Raw genomic sequence first — 24,712 nt, forward strand, 5'->3', positions numbered from 1 at the left:
CCATGGTCTAGTGGGAGAGCGTCCATTTGGAGACCCTCTCCATGGTCTAGTGGTAGATCGTCCATTCGGAGACCCTCTCCATGGTCTAGTGGTAGAGCGTCAACCTGGAGACCACCTCCATGGTCTAGTGGTAGAGCGTCCATTCAGAGACCGCCTCCATGGTCTAGTGGTAGAGCGTCCATTTGGAGACCCTCTCCATGGTCTAGTGGTAGAGCGTCCATTCAGAGACCGCCTCCATGGTCTAGTGGTAGAGCGTCCATTCAGAGACCCTCTCCATGGTCTAGTGGTAGAGCGTCCATTCAGAGACCGCCTCCATGGTCTAGTGGTAGAGCGTCCACTCAGAGACCACCTCCATGGTTTAATGAAAGAGCATCCACTCGGAGACCACCTCCATGGTCTAGTGGTAGAGCGTCCATTTGGAGACCCTCTCCATGGTCTAGTGGTAGAGCGTCCATTTGGAGACCCTCTCCATGGTCTAGTGGTAGAGCGTCCATTCAGAGACCCTCTCCATGGTCTAGTGGTAGTGCGTCCACTCGGAGACCACCTCCATGGTTTAATGGAAGAGCGTCCACTCGGAGACCCTCTCCATGGTCTAGTGGTAGTGCGTCCACTTGGAGACCACCTCCATGGATTAATGGTAGAGCGTCCATTCAGAGACCCTCTCCATGGTCTAGTGGTAGAGCGTCCGCTTGTAGACCTCCTCCATGATTTAGTGAAAGAGCGTCCACTCGGAGACCGCCTCCATGTTCCACTCGGAGACCCCCTATGTGGTCTGGTTGTTAAAGCTTCCCTTCAGAGACCGCCTCCATGGTCTAGTGGTAGAGCGTCCGCTCGGAGACCACCTCCATGGTCTTGTGATAGAGCGTCCACTTGGAGACCGCCTCCATGGTCCACTTGGAGACCCCTTCTGTGGTCTAGTGGTAGAGCGTCCATTCAGAGACCGCCTCCATGGTCTAGTGGTAGAGCGTCCATTCGGAGACCCTCTCCATGGTCTAGTGGTAGAGCGTCCATTCAGAGACCCTCTCCATGGTCTAGTGGTAGTGCGTCCACTTGGAGACCCCCTCTGTGGTCTAGTGGTAGAGCGTCCCTTCAGAGACCGCCTCTATGTTCTAGTGGTAGAGCGTCCACTTGGAGACCGCCTCCATGTTCTAATGGTAGAGCATCCGCTCGGAGACTGCCTCCATGGACTAGTGGTAGAGTGTCTGCCCTGAGATCGGAACATTGGGGTTCGATCCCCGGCCGTGTCATACCAAAATCATTAACAGATGGTACTTGTTGTTAACCTGCCTGGTGCTCGGCATTAAGGGGCTGGTCGGCTCGGAGTCAGTATACTGTGTCTGAGTGGGGTACACAACTGCAGCATGGTGTCTCAGTTGGCTAGCTCTAAAAAAACTGCATTTGTTTGGACTAGTACAAGCAGCCACACACACACATGCATGCACGTCGCTATAAAAAGTGCAGTAAAACACCATTTCACCTCACCTGATGTTGTTGGTTTAATCACCAAGGTCTAAGGGAGCTTATATGCAAAAGTCATCTGTCCATCTGTAAGTTGGTCTGTCATTAGCAAGGTGAAGGATGAATATGATGTTGAGCACCATCATAGGACTCATTAATAAAAGCCTTCTCCTCAGAATTGACATTATGGGTGTTAAAATAAACAATGTGTAATATTTTTAATTGTCTGACTCAGAATGCACATTGTTGATAAAGGTGAAACACCAGCATGATGTAGTGCTACCATGATGCTGCTGGCCACCAATATCGGCTCTGGTTCTTTCAGAGGACTGCTGCCAAGGCTGTTGTGCAGATGCGTCAAGGGCAGACAATTCAAGATGGCTTCCAGCTTCTGATTGGCTTGGCTGAGATACATGTGCCCCGCATGTGGGTGGAGAGACATCCAGAGAGAGACATGCACCAGGTAGGAACAATGCTCTGGTTTGTGGGTGGAGAGACATGCATCAGGTAGAACAATGCTCTGGTTTGTGGGTGGAGAGACATTCAGTGAGAGACATGCACCAGGTAGGAACAATGCTCTGGTTTGTGGGTGGAGAGACATCCAGAGAGGAATGCATCAAGTGGAACAATGCTCTGGTTTGTGGGTGGAGAGACATGCACCAGGTAGAACAATGCTCTGGTTTGTGGATGGAGAGACATTCAGTAAGACATGCACCAGGTAGGACAATGCTCTGGTTTGTGGGTGGAGAGACATGCACCAGGTAGAACAATGCTCTGGTTTGTGGGTGGAGAGACATTCAGAAAGACATGCACCAGGTAGGACAATGCTCTGGTTTGTAGGCAGAGAGACATCCACAGAGAGAGATGCACCAGGTAGGACAATGCTCTGGTTTGTGGGTGGAGAGACATTCAGAGAGGAATGCATCAAGTGGAACAATGCTCTGGTTTGTGGGTGGAGAGACATCCAGAGAGAGACATGCACCATGTAAGACAATGCTCTGGTTTGTGGGTGGAGAGACATGCACCAGGTAGAACAATGCTCTGGTTTGTGGATGGAGAGACATTCAGTAAGACATGCACCAGGTAGGACAATGCTCTGGTTTGTGGGTGGAGAGACATGCACCAGGTAGAACAATGCTCTGGTTTGTGGGTGGAGAGACATTCAGAAAGACATGCACCAGGTAGGACAATGCTCTGGTTTGTGGGTGGAGAGACATTCAGGGAGAGACATGCACCAGGTAGGAACAATGCTCTGGTTTGTGGGTGGAGAGACATGCATCAGGTAGAACAATGCTCTGGTTTGTGGATGGAGAGACATTCAGAGAGAGACATGCACCATGTAAGACAATGCTCTGGTTTGTGGGTGGAGAGACATGCATCAGGTAAGACAATGCTCTGGTTTGTGGGTGGAGAGACATTCAGGGAGAGACATGCACCAGGTAGGAACAATGCTCTGGTTTGTGGGTGGAGAGACATGCATCAGGTAGAACAATGCTCTGGTTTGTGGATGGAGAGACATTCAGAGAGAGACATGCACCAGGTAAGACAATGCTCTGGTTTGTGGGTGGAGAGACATGCATCAGGTAGAACAATGCTCTGGTTTGTGGATGGAGAGACATTCAGAGAGACATGCATCAGGTAGGACAATGCTCTGGTTTGTGGATGGAGAGACATTCAGAGAGAGAAATGCACCAGGTAGGAACAATGCTCAGGTTTGTGGGTGGAGAGACATTCAGAGAGAGAGACATGCACCAGGTAGAACAATGCTCTGGTTTGTGGGTGGAGAGACATTCACAGAGAGAGACATGCACCAGGTAGGACAATGCTCTGGTTTGTGGGCGGAGAGACTTTCAGTGAGAGACATGCACCAGGTAGGAACAATGCTCTGGTTTGTGGTCGGAGAGACATTCACAGAGAGAGACATGCACCAGGTAAGACAATGCTCTGGTTTGTGGTCGGAGAGACTTTCAGAGAGAGAGACATGCACCAGGTAAGACAATGCTCTGGTTTGTGGTCAGAGAGACATTCACAGAGAGAGACATGCACCAGGTAGGACAACGCTCTGGTATCTGGGTGGAGAGGCATTCAGTGAGAGTGGGATAATTCTTGGATAATATTTTCCTAGGTTATGTTTTGTGCGGGCTTAATTCTTTGTTTCATTAATATCAGGTGTGTAAGCTTTATGTGGGAGGAAAGCCAATAGCTGCATAGTATAGACACATATTACTTAGGTGAAATGCACGAACACAGCTGGAGCACTCGCAGACCAAGGTTCATAAATGATGTGAATCTGGGATTCGAAACAAGGATCAGCGGATCCTGGCGTGATTAAGGTATGCAACCTTGCAAGTCAGGGCTCCTTCGACCACCACCCTCCCTTGTGAGCAGTGTCCCCAACGTTTATTGTATTGGCCAACATATACACGGTTGTTCTCTCTGCCCACTCCTGTCTTCACTCTGTGTTCTAGGCCTGCATGCTGACTTTTTACCCCGAGTTTGAGGCTGACGAGGAAGATGACGTGGAGATTGTGTTCATCCTTGACCTCTCCAACTCCATGTCTGGTGACGCAGTGCTGGACGCCAAGAAGCTGCTGATGATGTCAGTGCACAGCCTGCCGCCACACTCCACCTTCAACGTCCTCTGCTTCGGGACAGGTCTGTGTCGTCCACACAGTGTTTGGACATGACTGTTTCTGCCCTCAGCATTCGTAGTCTTAAAATTATCTGCCAGACAGTTGATGGAGGAAAATTTGATGTAGCCCGACAGAAAAGTTACCGGCCATAGGCAGGCAGGCAGGCAGTTTTTTCGGACACTGCTTTCGAATCTGGAATACCACTTAAATGGAGAATCTCACCCAAGTGACTTCTGTTTTCTACATCTACATGAGTCGATAAAAGTTTAAAACTCCGAAGCTTGCCGATGAGTTTTTCCACTTTTATCAACGAGTGTTGATATATTTGATATCAAAAGACACAAGGGTGAGATTTTATTTATCATCCAACATTATTCTTCCAACTTTTTCAGTTTGTAGACAGTAAAAAGTAGTGTCTTAAGTTTAAAAGTACTGTTAACAGCTTCAGTAGCAGTGATGGCATTTGATTGTGTCATCATGGTAACCAATGACATCACAATTGACTGCAAAGCATTGTGATGCAAAGTCATTGCAGCGATATCTTGATCTCACCCGAGCGATATCTCCTGTGGGAACCAGTTTTAGATGATAACACCATCTATTTTATATGTTGTATCTACGTACCAAATGCAAATTTAATTGTGTCCTGTGCATCACACTGCTGATTCCTGAATACCCTCTACATAGACCTTGAATACCCTCTACATAGACCTTGAATACCCTCTGCATAGACCTTGAATACCCTCTACATAGACCTTGAATACCCTCTGCATAGACCCCCTAATACCCTCTGCTTGACCCCCGAATACCCTATGCATAGACCTTAAATACCCTCTGCATAGACCCCCGAATACCCTCTGCTTGACCCCCGAATACCCTCTGCATAGACCTTGAATACCCTCTGCATAGACCCCTGAATACCCTCTGCTTGACCCCCGAATACCCTCTGCATAGACCTTGATACCCTCTGCATAGACCCCCAAATATCTCTACATAGACCCCTGAATACCCTCTACATAGACCACCGAATACCTCTACATAGACCCCCGAATACCCTCTAAATAGACCCCTGAATACCCTCTGCATAGACCCCTGAATACCCTCTGCATAGACCCCCGAATACCCTCTAAATAGACCCCCGAATACCCTCTACATAGACCTTGAATACCCTCTGCATAGACCCCTGAATACCCTCTGCATAGACCCCCGAATACCCTCTACATAGACCACCGAATACTTCTACATAGACCCCCGAATACCCTCTAAATAGACCCCCGAATACCCTCTACATAGACCACCGAATACCCTCTAAATAGACCCCTGAATACCCTCTACATAGACCCATGTATACCCTCTACATAGACCCCTGAATACCCTCTGCATAGACCCCCAAATACCCTCTACATAGACCTTGAATACCCTCTGCATAGACCCCCGAATACCCTCTAAATAGACCCCGAACACCCTCTACATAGACCCCGGAATACCCTCTAAATAGACCCCGAACACCCTCTAAATAGACCCCCGAATACTCTCTACATAGACCTTGGAATCCTGATGTGTGTAAACAAACATGGCTGCCAGTCATTTGGCACTATATGATGAATGGGCAGTTCACTCATGCATTGTATTCCTACACAGTTCCAGGCCTTGAACCTTCATCATTTTAATAATGATGCTATCTGATGAAGAGATTATCACGCTTCTGTGTTCCTGTATTGTAGATATCATAGATTAGGAATAAGCCGCAAGTTTTGAATACTACAGTTTATGTTCCTACTTTATGGCATCTTGTGTCGTGTGTTGTCGTGCAGGCCACCAGGAGCTCTTCCCAACCAGCCAGCCAAACACAAATACCAGCATCCAGGCTGTGGAGAAGTTCCTTAAGGTAGGTTGAGTCTGGTTGCCAGGCAACCTTGGCGCTATTTGGGATGACAGCTCTTGGATACTTACAATGGGAGACAACTGAGGAAATTTTACTTTTGTCAATTATAAACACTATTGTGAGGTATTTATTGCAATAATGGAACTACCGTTGTTTCTTGAAAAGATGTTACCTTTATCTTCCCATAATGCACCTGTGCTTAGCTTTATTGTAAAGGCATACAAGTCCCTATGTTTGTAGTTTCAGTAGTCTGGGGAAGTAGAAAAGTACCGATGTTTGAGCCGGGTCATAAATGTACTACATAAATTAGGACCAGCTATGTTCATTATCAGTATTTGTTGGTCCACACAAACTTTGTATAGTCGAGATGGGCATCAATGTCTACTATTAATATTTGACTGGCCATAGATGTTTTGCCATCAGGGGAGGGACTTCAATCATGGACAGTTCGACCAATTGTTATAAACTTAATATAATAAACCTCACATAGAACATTGAATGGAAGGATTCGTGGGAAGGATAGGTCGAGAAATTTGTTTGCAGAACTTGGGATTGACTTGAATATTTATGGGTCAAGTAAGTAACTTTAAAAACAGAAGGTTTTTTCAGAGTAGGGGAGCACAAAGATCCGTCTTGGAAATGGCAGGTCATGTGATATTTTTTTGCCAATTTCAACGATAAAGCTCTGTGGTTGAATAACAATTAGGGTTCAGTTAGTCCTCCATTCACTGGGGTGAGGATTCGCTTGACGTGTTCAGTTTGACTTAGATCCACTATTGTTGTCTAGACGGCCTTCGCAGACATGGGCAACACAGAGGTGTTTCGACCCCTCCACTCCTACCACCTCCTCGCTTCCACCTCCGCAACCCGCAACATCTTCATCATCAGCGATGGACACATCAACAACGAGGACAGTGTGCTCAACGCCATCCTCAACAATGCTGCTCACACTCGAGTCTTCACATTCGGTGTCAGGTACGGAGACAGGAGAACTGCAGTTACTTCATCCGTAATAAGGGACTGGTAATTTATTATAGGGTGGGTTGGGGTGGGGTGGGGTGGGGCGGGGCGGGGTGGGGTGGGGTTGGGTGGGGTGGGGTGGGGCGGTGAGGATAGAAGGGGTGAGGAAAAAATGACACAAAATGGGGGGTCTCCAAAAATTAATTATCACAACTATTTGGAGTGTGGGTGGGGGTGGCAATGAAAAAATGACACAGTTCTATTTTTTTCTATTTTTTAAGGACTGGTCCTTTTTGGGGGGTGGGGGGGGGAATCATGAAAAAATGTTACATTTTATCCCTGAGGAGATACGACAGTTACTTGGGACTTGTTGCTGTACGTGTTTCACGAACAGTCTTTGTCCATAGGGTTGCTGTTTTTTCTTGTATCACCGAGATTGGATCATTTGGTCAGGGAACCGAGGTAGAATACGTCTTCAGCAACCATTCTTGCTGTAAAAGGATTGGGTGGTCAGACTCACTATCTTGGTTGATGCATGTCATCGTATTCCGATTTCATGAATCGATGCTCATGATGTCAATCACTGGATTGTCTGGTCCAGACTCAATTATTTACAGACGACTGTCATATGGCTGGAATATTGCTGAGTGCGGCATAAAACAACTAATAAACAAACAAACAAAAGCTGTACTATTCCCTATGTTTCTGTAGTTCTACTGCCAACATGCACCTCCTGCGAGCCATTGCAAGAGTTGGAGGAGGAGCCTTCGAGTTCTTTGACCGGAAAGCCAAGTCCAAGTGGGAGAGGAAGGTAGGCCTTAATCATCATAATAATAATAGACTATTTATATTTGCCCACATTTCCACACCACACAGGGGCATGCTCAAAGCGCCATTATTACCCTGGTCACTGGATCATTGTGCACTCCAGAATCATTCTCAGCTCCCTGGGGGGTATACAACCCAACCTGCCTGTTAGGCGCTAGAAAGTTAACAACCACATTGCCATCTCATCCTACATGGTATCCATTCCCTGCTGGGTGAACAGAGTCACATTTCGAACAAAGTCACTTGCCCAGGGAGACGCCACATGTGTTACATGTGCTTCAGTGGGGGGCAGGACCGAAGCCCGAGAAACTGGCAGGAGCCGACACGTGGTCTCCCATCCAAGGACTCTCCACGACCGACATTGCTTAGCTTCACCTGATTTGTGACCTGTGCACTGTGCACATGACGATGGGCCATTGATGGTCATGCATCAGTAGCAGTGGTCAGCAGAAACAGTACCAGCGCAATAGGCAGGCAAACAACACTAAATCATTTACACAAGTTTTATTTTGGTTTAAAGCAACACTTACAAACAACAATTACTATGGTACTTTAATTCACATTTACAAACTTTTCTTAATTCCCAAATTTCTATGACAATAACGATTACTAAATGACAAGAGTGTTGAAAGATGTTGCCTATCCTGTCTCTCAAGCAAAACTGAAATTACAACGACAGTGTGGTCGACACGTGGCGCATATTCATGCTTTTTTCATGCTTTTAGATATGTATCCGCGAAGTAAAGCAGTGTGAGTGCGAACTGTTTTCACACAGAAACGAAACAGAAGGACCTGTTCGGAAACATAGCATACTTACAGAAATACGAGAGAAACTAACATACAGTCAAGTCCCGTTAATCCGACACGGTTGGTTGAATATGATTATGTTCGATTAACGAGTATGTCAGATAAACGTTCGTGGTTGATAATCGGACAACTACACGATAGATAATGATACGAAACATAATAAAAAAATGAAAAATGAAATATGCATATTGTTATATTACATTGCCAGCGGAATATGTTTTCTTATCATGCAACCTCTGAAGCTTAAAACAAAACAACTGTTATGGACTGTATGACTGATTCAAAATACTTTAAAAAGCAAAGTCTGGAATGGAAGTCGCCAATTTGAAAATGGTACCGCAAAGCTCAAGAAAGCTGCTTCTTTGTAGCTAATGTTGCAAGACTGTCGGATTAGCAGGTCTAAATAGCTCTGATTTAATCAGCTCCCATCATTAGTGTCGGATAAAGCCGATTGTCTGATTAACGAGTGTCGGATTAACGAGACTTGACTGTATATACAACCTGTGATGACAATATCCTGTTTGTCCAGGCAGAATTTATCAGTGATTATATTCTCAGAATGCCACTCAGTGGCTCCCGTTTTGTTAGAGGTGACTAAAAAGGTACATTATCTCAAACAATGTTTTCATTTAATGTTCACCCTATTTGTGTATTTAATAAATGTGAAAGCAAAAAATGTAGAAAACATTATTTTTCTGAAAGAATAAACTGAAGCCTCCCCTCAACAGGTGAAGTCTCAGATCAGTAAGGCCTCCCAACCGGGGCTGACCTCCGTGGCAGTTGAGTGGCAACAGTTTGACAATGATGCGGCAACATTGCCACAAGCACCACGGCAGATCACAGCTCTGTTCAACGGCTCACGTCAAGTTGTGTATGGACTGGTGCCGAACTGCACCATGGTAGGTAGATGTGTGTGTTACTATGTTATATATACCCATAGGGGAAGGGAGCTGCAGGGTTCTCCTGTCACCTCCCACTGTCCTACCCAGAGATCCATGCAGCCACTGTCCTACCCAGAGATCCATGCAGCCACTGTCCTACCCAGAGATCCATGCAGCCACTGTCCTACCCAGAGATCCATGCAGCCACTGTCCTACCCAGAGATCCATGCAGCCACTGTCCTACCCAGAGATCCATGCAGCCACTGTCCTACCCAGAGATCCATGCAGCCACTGTCCTACCCAGAGATCCATGCAGCCACTGTCCTACCCAGAGATCCATGCAGCCACTGTCCTACCCAGAGATCCATGCAGCCACTGTCCTACCCAGAGATCCATGCAGCCACTGTCCTACCCAGAGATCCATGCGGCCACTGTCCTACCCAGAGATCCATGCAGTCACTGTCCTACCCAGAGATCCATGCAGCCACTGTCCTACCCAGAGTTCCATGCGACCACTGTCCTACCCAGAGTTCCATGCGGCCACTGTTCTACCCAGGGTTCCATGCGACCACTGTCCTACCCAGAGTTCCATGCGACCGCATTGATGCATCCGTTAAACCACCTGTTTCAATCAGAGGGGGTTTATTGTGATTTTATAGCCCCTGATTGACCAATCATAATTGAGTAATTTCCCAATTCATGGTAGAATAGGTGTTTTTTTCCCATGTGGGAAGGGAGAAGCAGGGAAGTGGTTTTCCTGTCACCTCCCACTCTCCTACCCAGAGTTCCAGGCGACCAGCATAGTACCCCTGCAACAGGCCAGTGCTATGAGACGATTCGTCACATCTTACACAGTCCATTCAAGATATTGCATATGTTTTTCATCTGTTTCATTTTTGACAAGTCTACATATCTAGACAAACATATGTCATAGAATAGTTAACTTTCATTGAGAAAAATATCCTAAATCTTGAAAAACTATTTCCATTTGCGTAGTTATCATATGTTTACATTTGTAGTACGGCTCCACATGCTCCTATCCAAGTCCTATGGAGAGCTAGGGATACGGTCACTTTGATGTGTAAATATGTATTGTCATGCAACTCACACTCGCAGTTGTCAGAGCATATTTATATAATTATTCAAAACAAAATGAAAAGTGCCCCCAAATACTTGCATTAGTCCATTGTATTCTGATTTCTGAAAAAACCTGTTTGTTTATAAACAAGAGAAAAGGCCGGTCACGTGATATGCAAGTTCGCCTGTGGCAGTGGTGTTATGCTAAGTCACCACTGCCCCGGAGTGGCTTAATGCTGATTGGCTGTTTTTGAAATCCTGTAACTTCATTGGTTAATGATGTTTGCCGGAACTACTTTTTCCGATTCACCATGTTCATCCATCTTTTTCCACAAACCAGATTCTGCCACATGAGATTTGTCAGTTATAGTCTTCAGCATAAGGTGTTCTAAAAGTATATTTTTTATTAATCCAAATAAAATATGGGCTGCAATGAATACACTATGAGGCGAATATGATTCGTATCACAAATATAGGGTAACAAATACGAATATTAATTCGCGAATACAATAACAAGTCAGCAGTTGATGTATTTTTTGTTATATTCAGTGAAACAATAGCAACATAAATTATTTGACATGGTTGGTTAATTATTAAAATACTATACATTTATATACTGCACTTATCAGGTACTAGTATCTGCTCAAAACCGACAATGACCAGTGACCACATTCCTGTCAAATTAAAAATGATAAGAGTGTTGTCTTTCAAGAAATCTATGCATATCATTTGTTCTTATGGATAATTTTAGGTACAGGGTGTGTAAATGCACATGATTGCATATTCATAAATAATTGATTCTAGTTGCCACGAATTCATGAATGCATACGGTTCGATTCACTGAATACGTGAGTGAATCGTAACGGCTCTATTGTTCCCACATAAAAACTAATTGCTATTTGTAATTACTGTAAATTTGATTGACTAAATCATCTGCTATCCTGCAGGTAAACAACGTCAACATTCCTATCCCCGATAAAAGTGAATGATCTTTTGAAGATTGACGGAAATTCGGTTGGTAGAATAGTGAACAAAATATCGCCATTGATCAGTTTTAGAGTCTAGCTGAGCGACACGTCCCTCATTTATACTAAATGCAAGACATTCCAGGAAGAATAAAAACAATATCGGGTTACCTTATTGTGAAACAATATCATAGTCGCAGTATGAAACAAATTCAATGAATTTGGCGAAAGATCGAAAGACAAAGACATTGACTGTTGTTTCAAAAAGTAAGACCTATGCTCACTTTAAAGTCTGTCAAATAAACATTGCCTGTTGGAAAATCAGTTTACACAGCTTGTTGTTGAGAAAGTGAAGACCGGTAAAAGTTTTGTTTTTGTTTTCGTATCGTGAGAGCTTGTGACGTTGAGGCAACTGATAGAACATGTCGACACGTGTTTGAGTTTTGTATTAACAATAATGACAAGTCCTTTTGAATTCATTGTTGTACTATTATACAGGAATCAAAATGTATATTTATCACCAAAATTCATTATATTGCTGAATTATTGCTGCTCAAACGAAATATTTCGCAAACGCTGAATTTTAATGTTGAGCGTAGGCTGTATGTGATCAGGTAAAATTCCTTGAGATTGATGCTGTTTTACATGCATAGGAATATGAAATACGACCTCGCCTCTGTCTTAAGAGTAAAATGTTTCTTGTCTTTTTAGCTTCTTATTTAGGACTTGACGATGGGTAATAAAAACAATAAACTCCTCGTGACGAGGAATGATGGATTATCTGTACCTTGTAAAATTAATGTGGAAAGTTTGCCAAGGCTCGGTACTAACAACATTCATTTCACTCGGTACAGATAATCTGTCATACGTTGTCACTCGTACGTTATTGTCTATAGAATGATGATGAATCTTCTTCTTCTATTGTTGCTAGAATATTTCCGAGTGCTTTGTTAACAACAAGCAAATGAACATCAAATATGATTCTGACTGTTTCAATGAAGGCGACCTTGAAAGCTGTTGTTGGAGGACAAGAAGTGTCCACGGTCGTGTCGACCTCTGACCTCAGCATCACAACTGGATTGGTAAGAGATACTAATGCAATTTCATTGAGAGCCATAAACATGAAGGTTCAGACTGTGTTGTAATTAACAAACTGTCAGACAGACATGTGTTCATTATTTAAACATTGAATGTAAATGAATGTATCAATATCATATATATACTGACGGCAAAAAGTAACTGTGCTTCAATATAAATTTGACAAAAAATTTGTTCGAAAATTAAATAATGCATGTTTCAATACATATTCATGAAAACATCTCCTTGACTTTAAGGTCGTAATTCACAATTTACATGTTAAAGAACGGTGCACAATTTGGATGTTTGCGTGTTTTGTGGGAGCTTGATACTCACACATGGTGTTTGTTAAGTGAACAGCTCACGATGATTGTTCAGCTGTCAGGTTCTCATGAAACGCTTTGATTACCTGTAAATAATGCTTGCACAATGTCAAGGCTTGGTGTAAATCAATGTTTACATGCCGTGGGTTTGCTGCAAACACAAATAGCGCAAAACAAAGTTGCCAGACATTTTGATATTCATCAAAACACAATATCATCTTTTTGGAGGCATTATCTCCTAACAGGGCAAAACTCATGCCTTGCAAGGAGCCGGTTGTCCACATGTGACTTCACGTCAACAAGACAGCCATATTTGATTGTACAAAATCGATATCAAATTGCCTCATGAACAGCCAGGACAATCCCAGGTCTAGTATCAGATTGATACTTAGCTCCGGGGCAGGGAGCACAACATCCGGCCCTGATGCCCACCGATATGCCCAGTTTGGCTTCCACATCACCGTCAGCCATGCCTAGCTTGGTGTAGACAAAATCTGATATTCAGAAGTCAAGACTGAGACAGTATACTGTTCACAGATGAGTTTTATCTGGACATGGTGATGGTCGTGCAAAGGTCTACAGCCCTGGAGAAAGTTTTAGCAACAGTTGCTTTAGTCAACATCATTAGTTTGGGGGTGATAGTGTGATGGTTTGGGGTGCCATCACAAACCCTTTGTGCAAATGCAGGGACTTACGTCGCGTTGCAGCTGGATAATGCCCACCCACACGGTGCACATGTTGTAACAGACTCTTTTTGAGGCAGCATAACATTGCTGTATTGAATGGCTGGCTGTTTCTCCAAACCTCTCCCCAATGGAACTTGCCTTGGATGAGATGGAAGGACCCCTACAACAGGACCAGAACCAGCTGGTGTCTTCAATGCATCACCTGTATCAACACAAATTGTGGTCACACCCAATAATGACGTTGTTATTTGAGTTACCAGATATGGGTTTTCATTGGTGGCCATTTGGTAAAACAATACATCATTTGAAATAAAGATGAAAAGTTTGTAGTAATACTAAAATTTTACGAAAAAAGAAATTAAATGTTACTAATAAAGGTCAAAATACACAACAAATAGAAGCCACATGAAAGAAAAAACTCATGAAAGGACGCTAAAGACAATGTTGACAATAACCAACACCAGATGGTGCTGCAAGTTGTACAACATTCCGAATTGAATCAGCTTGTTCTATTGCAAGCAATGACGATCAAGGCCACAGTGCACAATGTATGTTGTTCCTCTCGGGACATTTGGATAAATTATTTAATTGTTCATTTAAGAACTGACATTAAGAATGTGCTTTGTTAATGAAGTTGTTATTATAAAACATTGATCAGACAAATGACCAAATGCTATGTTGTTATTTTTAATAACATAACATTTACACTACTTTATATGAAGCACAGTTACTTCTGTTACTATTGTATTGTTTATTATTATCATTTATCATATGTCACAATCAAATAAAAAATTTTTGTGCAGAGTTGCCTCCCTTGTTTGGACCAGTGATCCAGAATCTTAATGCAACGTGTTGTTGATATCCCGACAATGTACATCCGGTACATCTGTCAATAATTAGATTATGGAAAAACATCTTTACCTGGTATGATTTGACCATTCTATGTGTTGATTACAGATCGTTCACCGCCTCACGGCGCGAGCCCTGATACGAGACTGGGAGGATGGAGTGCTGTCAGCAGATCGCACCCAACACGAGGTCGGTCTTAAGATGCAATGTCACTACACTTCAGCAAAACTGAAAAAATTAACTAATTAGTTTAATATTTTGAGCCCATCTCAAATCATTGTAAAGCCAAACCAGTTTAATTTTTCTCACCGATTTCTTTGTGAATATGGCAAGAAACATGAGGCACAATAGATGATGCTATTAGAGTTGTTTTGAGGAAAATTTATGGACGATCCTCTTGATATTTAACATTTCACAAAAAGTCAAACTGCATTTTTTAAAGAACATTATGGTTTTACTTTGGAAATTTTAAGACGACTTGTTAATAACACAAGAAAATACGTTGGCCAGCTGTTTTATTGAAGGTGTACATGTCTTTCATCTTCTCAAGGCAAGAGTGTTCACTCGCCTATATCAAAGTCTATTTTTCACCCTCTCCCATTCAAGCCGACTTTTCTGTGCTAGAACAGACTCCCTTGGGTTGAGACTTTTGCACATGTTGACAGTCCAATCAGAGAATGTTTTACAAGATCAACATCCAGCTGCTGCTTTATGGCCGCTGTGTTCGCCTGTCTAATTTGTGCTGAAATTCTTCCCAAACTTGAGCAAAGACAAATATTATATGTTGTAGATTTTGAAACAGAATCTGAAGAATTATGTGATTGACCTGAGCAAGGAGTACTCCATTGTTACTCAGTTCACCAGCTTTGTTGCCATAGAAACCAGAGATGAGGTGAGTATTTTCTTTGGATTAAATAAGTAGTAAGCAATGTAGCTTCAGGTACTTATAGAATTGTAAGGGCATAACTTCAGTAGAAATTCATAGGTAATTAAATGTGTTGGGCACAGTTGTTAGACAGTGCATGTATTACTAGTATCTAAGGGGAGCCTACTCCCATCTAACTTCCTGTACAGACCATGTGCTCACTGGAGACCTAGTAAAAACTTCATTCACTCACACAGTTATCTAAATGTTACAATCAGTGGATCCAGGGGCCAACCGTTTACTATTATGGGGGAACTGTGGAGTTTTGTTTGAGACAAAGTAGTTTTTAGTCAGACATACAATTCGACACATCTTGCCCATGGAACCAAGAAGCTTGTAGTGGACATCTTGTAGAATCGCAGTTCAATCTGCCGGAAGAGCTTGGCAGAATTGCTGCCGATTCTGTGGCCATGTTTGACATTGGCATAATGTCTGTCTAGATCTTTCAAATTTTGTTTCTCTTAAGAGGAGGAGTGGGACAATTTTTTTACCGTTCTGGGGTCTGATATTGGTGGACTTTGACAGTCAAGTTAACTCGGAACAAGTAAAGTTTTGACTGAGGTAACCTTTGTGTCATTTGTCAGGATGAGAAGAAAGGAGTGCGGAAGTCACAAGGCACCAGCATGATTGAGCTGGTGGAGGGTCATAGCATGGACATCCTTGAGTACGTCAGCTGGGAGGTGGACAAAGAGGCAGAGGAGGACGAGGCGTTGATGGAGATGGAGATGGTAGTGTATTATGTCTCCATTCTATTACGATAAGGTCCGTATCTTTTGGGGCATTTTAAGAAGCTTTAGTATCAAGGAAGACAGAGTTAATGTATGGTTTTGAACTTCATTATGCTTCAATGTGACGTGACCACCTCCGTGGTCTAGTGGTAGAGCATCTGCCCGGAGAGCGGAAGGTCCGGGGTTCGATAGCCGGCCGCGTCATACCAAAAGACGTCATACTAAAGGATGGAACTTGTTGTTACCCTGTCTGGTGCTCGTCATAAAAGGGGCTAAAACAAGGACTGATCGGCTTGGAGTCAGTATACTGTTTATGAGTGGGGTATTGATGTTAAACTGCGGCATGGTATCCCAGCATCAGTCCCGACTAGTACAAACAGTGATCGGGAGGTCAGGCTAGCTGACTTGTTTGTAACCCAATTATGTAGTTTGGTAATTCGAGCGGGGAACATAAGAAATATACCTTACATGTTAGCGGGATACATTGAAAATAATAGAATGGGTCTCAGCCACTTAGAATCTGAGATTCATTTGTAAGTTAAGAGAAAATTGAATGTTTCCATAATTACTGATTCTCTTTCCAGGAAGAGTCATCATTTCCTTTGGCAAAGCACGGTAATGATATTTTACTCCTATCATGATTTTTCTAGTAATTCAAGATTTTTACACAACACAGTTTATGGAATGTCACTGAGTGTGGTGTTTAAAAACAAACAGACAAATATACTTTCAAGAGATTCATACTGTGACCTCAGGCGTTTCCTGTATAATGGTCAGTGTTGAAAATCATAAAACACATTTTTTTATTATGATCTACATCCTTCCCTGGATTTAATTCTAAAGTTTCATCAATATTCACCTTTAAACAATGTTTAAAAGCAATACATGGGCATTATGTGTTAAGAATGTCAGAAAGTAAAACAGTTCATCACACGTTAACGGAAAAGTGTTTGCATGTGGAGGTTCCATGACTATCTCAGGCATGGCAGTCCTAAAGCCCAGGGCCTACAGAACAGGGCATTATTGCTGTAGATTCTCTTTGACTGAATGGGGGGCACGGTGGCCCAGTTGTCTAAGGTGCCGCGATTTGCTGAGTAGAGTTGTGTCCCTTGGGCACACCAGAAACCTATGATTGTGGGTTCGAATCCCGGTTGGCCCTAATTATGTTCCTTAGGATCCTATTTGGAAAGTATTACCTGGTTGATTCATTTTTTTCAAAAAATGAACATAAGTCCTTAAAAAAGGCAAATTGGCAGTGCTGCTTCTTTGTTTGTTTGTGTATTGAATCATGTCTGGCAGTTAGTGATGACACACAAACAATGGCATTAATTAATTAGGGCACAGATCCCCTTTTACACTGTAGGATAATATCCATGTGTAGATGTTGACAGTGAGAAGCACAGATCCCCTTTAACACTGTAGGATAATATCCATGTGTAGATGTTGACAGTGAGAAGCACAGATCCCCTTTAACACTGTAGGATAATATCCATGTGTAGATGTTGAGAGTGAGAAGCACAGACCCCCTTTAACACTGTAGGATAATATCCATATGTAGATGTTGATAGTGAGAAGCACAGACCCCCTTTAACACTGTAGGATAGTATCCATGTGTAGATATTGAGAGTGAGAAGCACAGACCCCCTTTAACACTGTAGGATAATATCCATATGTAGATGTTGACAGTGAGAAGCACAGATCCCCTTTAACACTGCAGGATAATATCCATATGTAGATGTTGATAGTGAGAAGCACAGACCCCCTTTAACACTGTAGGATAATATCCATGTGTAGATGTTGACAGTGAGAAGCACAGATCACCTTTAACACTGTAGGATAATATCCATATGTAGATGTTGACAGTGAGAAGCACAGATCACCTTTAACACTGTAGGATAATATCCATGTGTAGATGTTGAGAGTGAGAAGCACAGACCCCCTTTAACACTGTAGGATAATATCCATGTGTAGATGTTGACAGTGAGAAGCACAGATCCCCTTTAACACTGTAGGATAATATCCATATGTAGATGTTGACAGTGAGAAGCACAGATCCCCTTTAACACTGCAGGATAATATCCATATGTAGATGTTGATAGTGAGAAGCACAGACCCCCTTTAACACTGTAGGATAATATCCATGTGTAGATGTTGAGAGTGAGAAGCACAGACCCCCTTTAACACTGTAGGATACTATCCCAATGTAGATGTTGACAGTGAGAAGCACAGATCCCCTGTAACACTGTAGGATAATATCCATATGTAGATGTTGACAGTGAGAAGCACAGATCCCCTTTAACACTGTAGGACAATATCCATGTGTAGATGTAGGTCAATATCCATGTGTAGAAGTAGGTCAATATACATGTGTAGATGTAGGCAATATCTATGTGTAGATGTAGGCAATATCCATGTGTAGATGTAGGTCAATATCCATGTGTGGATGTAGGTCAGTATCCATGTGTAGATGTAGGTCAATATCCATGTGTAGATGTAGGCAATACCCCTGTGTAGATGTAGGCAATACCCCTGTGTAGATGTAGGCAATACCCATGTGTAGATGTTGGTCAATATCCATGTGTAGATGTAGGTCAATATCCATGTGTAGATGTAGGTCAATATCCATGTGTGGATGTAGGCAATATCCATGTGTAGATGTAGGTCAATATCCATGTGTGGATGTAGGTCAGTATCCATGTGTAGATGTAGGTCAATATCCATGTGTAGATGTAGGCAATACCCCTGTGTAGATGTAGGCAATATCCATGTGTAGATGTAGGTCAATATCCATGTGTGGATGTAGGTCAGTATCCATGTGTAGATGTAGGTCAATATCCATGTGTAGATGTAGGCAATACCCCTGTGTAGATGTAGGCAATACCCCTGTGTAGATGTAGGCAATACCCATGTGTAGATGTTGGTCAATATCCATGTGTAGATGTAGGTCAATATCCATGTGTAGATGTAGGTCCCCTGTGTAGATGTAGGCAATACCCCTGTGTAGATGTAGGCAATACCCCTGTGTAGATGTTGGTCCCCTGTGTAGATGTAGGTCAATATCCATGTGTAGATGTAGGTCCCCTGTGTAGATGTAGGTCAATATCCATGTGTAGATGTAGGCAATACCCCTGTGTAGATGTTGGTCAATATCCATGTGTAGATGTAGGTCAATATCCATGTGTAGATGTTGGTCAATATCCATGTGTAGATGTAGGTCAATATCCATGTGTAGATGTAGGTCAATATCCATGTGTAGATGTAGGTCAATATCCATGTGTAGATGTTGGTCAATATCCATGTGTAGATGTTGGTCAATATCCATGTGTAGATGTAGGTCAATATCCATGTGTAGATGTTGGTCAATATCCATGTGTAGATGTAGGTCAATATCCATGTGTAGATGTAGGTCAATATCCATGTGTAGATGTTGGTCAATATCCATGTGTAGATGTAGGCAATACCCCTGTGTAGATGTAGGCAATACCCCTGTGTAGATGTAGGTCAATATCCATGTGTAGATGTAGGTCAATATCCATGTGTAGATGTAGGTCAATATCCATGTGTAGATGTTGGTCAATATCCATGTGTAGATGTTGGTCAGTATCCATGTGTAGATGTAGGTCAATATCCATGTGTAGATGTACGTCAATATCCATGTGTAGATGTAGGTCAATATCCATGTGTAGATGTTGGTCAATATTCCTGTGTAGATGTAGGTCAATATCCATGTGTAGATGTAGGTCAATATCCATGTGTGGATGTAGGCAATATCCATGTGTAGATGTAGGTCAATATCTATGTGTAGATGTAGGTCAATATTCCTGTGTAGATGTAGGTCAATATCCATGTGTAGATGTAGGTCAATATCCATGTGTAGATGTAGGTCAATATCCATGTGTGGATGTAGGCAGTATCCATGTGTGGATGTTGACTGAGACATCCATGTGTGGATGTTGACTGAGATATCCATGTGTGGATGTTGACTGAGATTTCCATGTGTAGATGTTGACTGAGATATCCATGTGTAGATGTTGACTGAGATATCCATGTGTAGATGTTGACTGAGATATCCATGTGTAGATGTTGACTGAGATATCAATGTGTAGATGTTGACTGAGATATCTTGTGTGGATGTTGACTGAGATATCCATGTGTAGATGTTGACTGAGATATCCATGTGTAGATGTTGACTGAGATATCCATGTGTAGATGTTGACTGAGATATCCATGTGTAGATGTTGACTGAGATATCTTGTGTGGATGTTGACTGAGATATCCATGTGTAGATGTTGACTGAGATATCCATGTGTAGATGTTGACTGAGATATCTTGTGTGAACAGACGTGCAGATGGACATTGTGGAGGAGTCAGGGGGCTACTTTGGACTGGGAAGCAGCGATGAGGATTTGGACTTCGACTTGGAGTTGTGTGACGACGATTCTTTTGATGAGGAACCACCAAGCATGTCACGCCCTTTCAGGTTGTTTCACACTTCTAACTATTGTAGGGGGCCCAGTTGGCCCAGTTGTCTAAGGCACAACAATTCACCGTGCAGAGTAGCCTTCCTTAGATGTACCAGGAACCTATGGTATATATAATCAGGTCAATACTCTATAAATATATGAGGTAAATACCCTGAAAATAAATATCAGGTCAATACTCTGTAAGTATATATATCAGGTCAATACCCTGAAAATATATATCAGGTCAATACTCTATAAATATATATAAGGTCAATACTCCATAAGTATATATGAGGTCAATACTCGTTAAGTATATATCAGGTCAATACTCTGTAAATATATATAAGGTCAATACCCTGAAAATAAATATCAGGTCAATACTCTATAAGTATATATGAGGTCAATACTCTGTAAGTATATATCAGGTCAATACTCTGTAAATATATATCAGGTCAATACTCTGTAACTATATATGAGGTCAATACCCTGTAAGTAAATATCAGGTCAATACTCTGTAAGTATATATCAGGTCAATACTCTGTAAATATATATCAGGTCAATACTCTGTAAGTATATATCAGGTCAATACTCTGTAAATATATACCAGGTCAATACTCTGTAACTATATATCAGGTCAATACCCTGCAAATATATATCAGGTCAATACTCTGTAAGTATATATGAGGTCAATACTCTGTAAGTATATATGAGGTCAATACTCTGTAAGTATATATTAGGTCAATACTCTGTAAGTATATATCAGGTCAATACTCTGTAAATATATATCAGGTCAATACTCTGTAAGTATATATCAGGTCAATACTCTGTAAGTATATATGAGGTCAATACTCTGTAAATATATATGAGGTCAATACTCTGTAACTATATATGATGTCAATACCCTGAAAATATATATCAGGTCAATACTCTGTAAGTATATATCAGGTCAATACTCTGTAAGTATATATCAGGTCAATACTCTGTAACTATATATGAGGTCAATACTCTGTAAGTATATATCAGGTCAATACTCTGTAAATATATATCAGGTCAATACTCTGTAAGTATATATGAGGTCAATACTCTGTAACTATATATGAGGTCAATACTCTGTAACTATATATGAGGTCAATACTCTGTAACTATATATGATGTCAATACCCTGAAAATATATATCAGGTCAATACTCTGTAAGTATATATCAGGTCAATACTCTGTAAGTATATATCAGGTCAATACTCTGTAAGTATATATCAGGTCAATACTCTGTAACTATATATGAGGTCAATACTCTGTAAGTATATATCAGGTCAATACTCTGTAAATATATATCAGGTCAATACTCTGTAAGTATATATCAGGTCAATACTCTGTAACTATATATGAGGTCAATACTCTGTAAATATACATCAGGCCAGAACTCTGTAAGTATATATCAGGTCAATACTCTGTTAACATATTTTAGCTGAGAACTATGCAGAAATGGATGACAGGATGAAATAAGGTCATGTTCAAGGTATTCAGCATGGCTGCCAGGCAGACATCTTTGATTCGAAAAACAGGTTAAGAGGTTGAGATTACTTGAACTTCATGGAAATTTCTTCATTGTTCAAGGCATAATTGAAAAATTAGTATGGCTGCTCAATTCCATTTTGTCCAAATACTGATTGAGCTGAGTTGTGAGATGTGAATACTTACAGCAGAACATTAATACTGAATGTGGAAACATTGTGTCATGATCACCGCTCCAAATTTCAGCATTGTTGCAAAAACAACATAAATGCCCAGAGATGAGAGAGGCACCCTCTTGCCCCACTTTTATACTGTATATGACCGTAGATAGGCCGATCTCATAGATAAGCCGAAGTATTAACTGGTTCCTTTAGAACTGTATCAAAATGTTATGTGCGATAGATAAGCCGGACTTCCAACCGGAAATAGAATATCAACAAATATGTATCAAATTACACAAGTTGATCCTGTCGTTACACCATCAGTAATAAAAACTGTTTAATTCTATATCTGGACTCAGGTTTATAATCTACATACCGCAGTAATCCATTTTATTAATTTTTATCAAACTGTCATTCAATAAGATTTACATTAAATTCGGTGTCCATCTGGTAGTTACAACTTCCGTTAACCCCGTTCCATAAGGCCTGCTTTACCAACACACCGTTATTTACAGCAACCGCGATCATATTACCGCTACTAACACCTTGTACATAACTGCCATACTTTGACTCGTTAAAAGTTATATTTGTTGTAGTTTGACAATTAAATGTCACCATAATTGTTTCTGCGATGGAAATAGCAAATTAGGCGAAACCTCAATGGTTTTTTGTCAATTTTTTTTATGCAAAAAAAGTCTCCGACAATACACAAAAGTGCTGCCGCATAGCCCTGGTTATGGTTATCATTATCTAGAAGATCTTGGGTAAAACCTGCAATTGAAATAACACCATATCAGAATATAATATTTTTAAAAAATAGTCATTTAAGATGCTATTTATTCCAATCATCAAAATTCTTTTCTGTTATATTATTGAGTATGTTTTAACATAATCACCGATAGATTGGGAGTTGATCAAATTTGAAAAAATCCAAGGCTTGCCAAGGAGTTTTTCCACTTTTATCAACGAGTTTTGATATGTTTGATATTAAAAGACACGAGGGTGAGATTTTATCACCCAACATCATTCTTTCAACTTTTTAGGTTTGTAGACAGTAATAAGCAATGTCTTTAATGTAAAAAGTACTGCTAACAGCTTCAGTAGCAGAGGCATTAGTGATGTCATTTGATTGTGATGTCATGGTAACTAAGATATTGCTTCGTTGCAGAAGAAGAGGTTTTGCTGGAGTATATGCAACTTCCGAAGACACTGAGAATGGTAATTATTTGTTGCAAATTCATACAAGAATGTCTATCGCATTGCAATACGGGTTGTAATATAGCTGGAATATTGCTGAGTGCGGCGTTAAACAACAAACAAACAAAAGACTAATGGAGCAGGATCTGCTGGTCGTGGGTTTGCATCCCTGATTACGACCCTTGGCTAGACACACGTAGTCATGGGCTTTTAACAGTGGTACTTTTCTTTGACTGGCGTATGAGTGAAATACTGTTCAGGGTGTATTTAGAACACATTCAATGTCACACTGTCATTAGATTGGTTTGGATGAACAACATTCTATCATATTCTTCTATTTCCTGGGGGCACAGGTGGCCCAGTCGTCTAAGGCACCACTATTCGCTGTGCAGAGTTGCATCCCTTGAGCACACCATAAACCTATGATTGAGGGTTCGAATCCCGGTTCGCCCTGATTATGTTTCTAGGTTTGTCAGCACCATACACATACTCGTGGGTTTCACCGAAGTGGTAAACGTCTGAGACCTGCATCACTTCTGGCTTTCCTCCCACATGAAGCTGGAATACTGTTAAAAGCAGCGTTAAACCCACCTCACTCACTCACTCACTCCTAGTCTACTGCCCACATGGCACGGCTCCATCATGTCTCGGGCTCCATCATGTCTCGGGCTCCATCATGTCTCGGGCTCCATCATGTCTCGGACTCTGACACTGACACTCAACTCAGTTTAACATTGAAGTAGAATTATTCATGGAAAAGCATAGGTTTCTAAATTGGTGATAATTGTGGTTTTTGATGTTTTTAGAATCTGCATCTTGTTTTTAATTAATGAACCTGTGTGGAAGCTGAAAGGTTAATCCCTGGTTGTGCCTTGAGTCATGTTATAGTCATTCATAGCCTCATTCTTGTTTGTTTGTTTGTTGTTTAACACCGCTCTCAGCAATAATCCAGCTTTATGACTGCGGTCTGTAAATAATCGAGTCTCGACCAGACAATCCAGTGATTGACATCATGAGCATTGATCCATGCAACTGGGATCGATGACATGCATCAACCAAATCAGTGAGCCTGACCGATCCTGTTAGTCGCCTCTTACGACAAGCATAGACGCCTTTTACGGCAAGTAGTAGGGGTTGCTGAAGACCTATTCTACCCTAGATCTTCACGGTTAGCCTCATTCTACCGCTATATAGAGACAGCACTCACTAGATATTGTTTTTATAGGTAGATAGATATTTCAGAATTGACTTCAACTCTTTTTACTTTTGTGGAGCAATAAACATAAAAACGGATGTG

General features: G+C 41.7%; 1 pseudogene; it reads left to right on the forward strand.

The window, feature by feature from the left end:
* Positions 1-24,712, forward strand: part of LOC124117642 — an 85,383-nt pseudogene that overhangs the window by 45,634 nt on the left and 15,037 nt on the right.

The sequence above is a fragment of the Haliotis rufescens genome, unplaced genomic scaffold, assembly GCF_023055435.1.
Source record: "Haliotis rufescens isolate VD_foot unplaced genomic scaffold, xgHalRufe1.0.p SCAF_48, whole genome shotgun sequence".
NCBI classification, from domain to species: domain Eukaryota; kingdom Metazoa; phylum Mollusca; class Gastropoda; order Lepetellida; family Haliotidae; genus Haliotis; species Haliotis rufescens.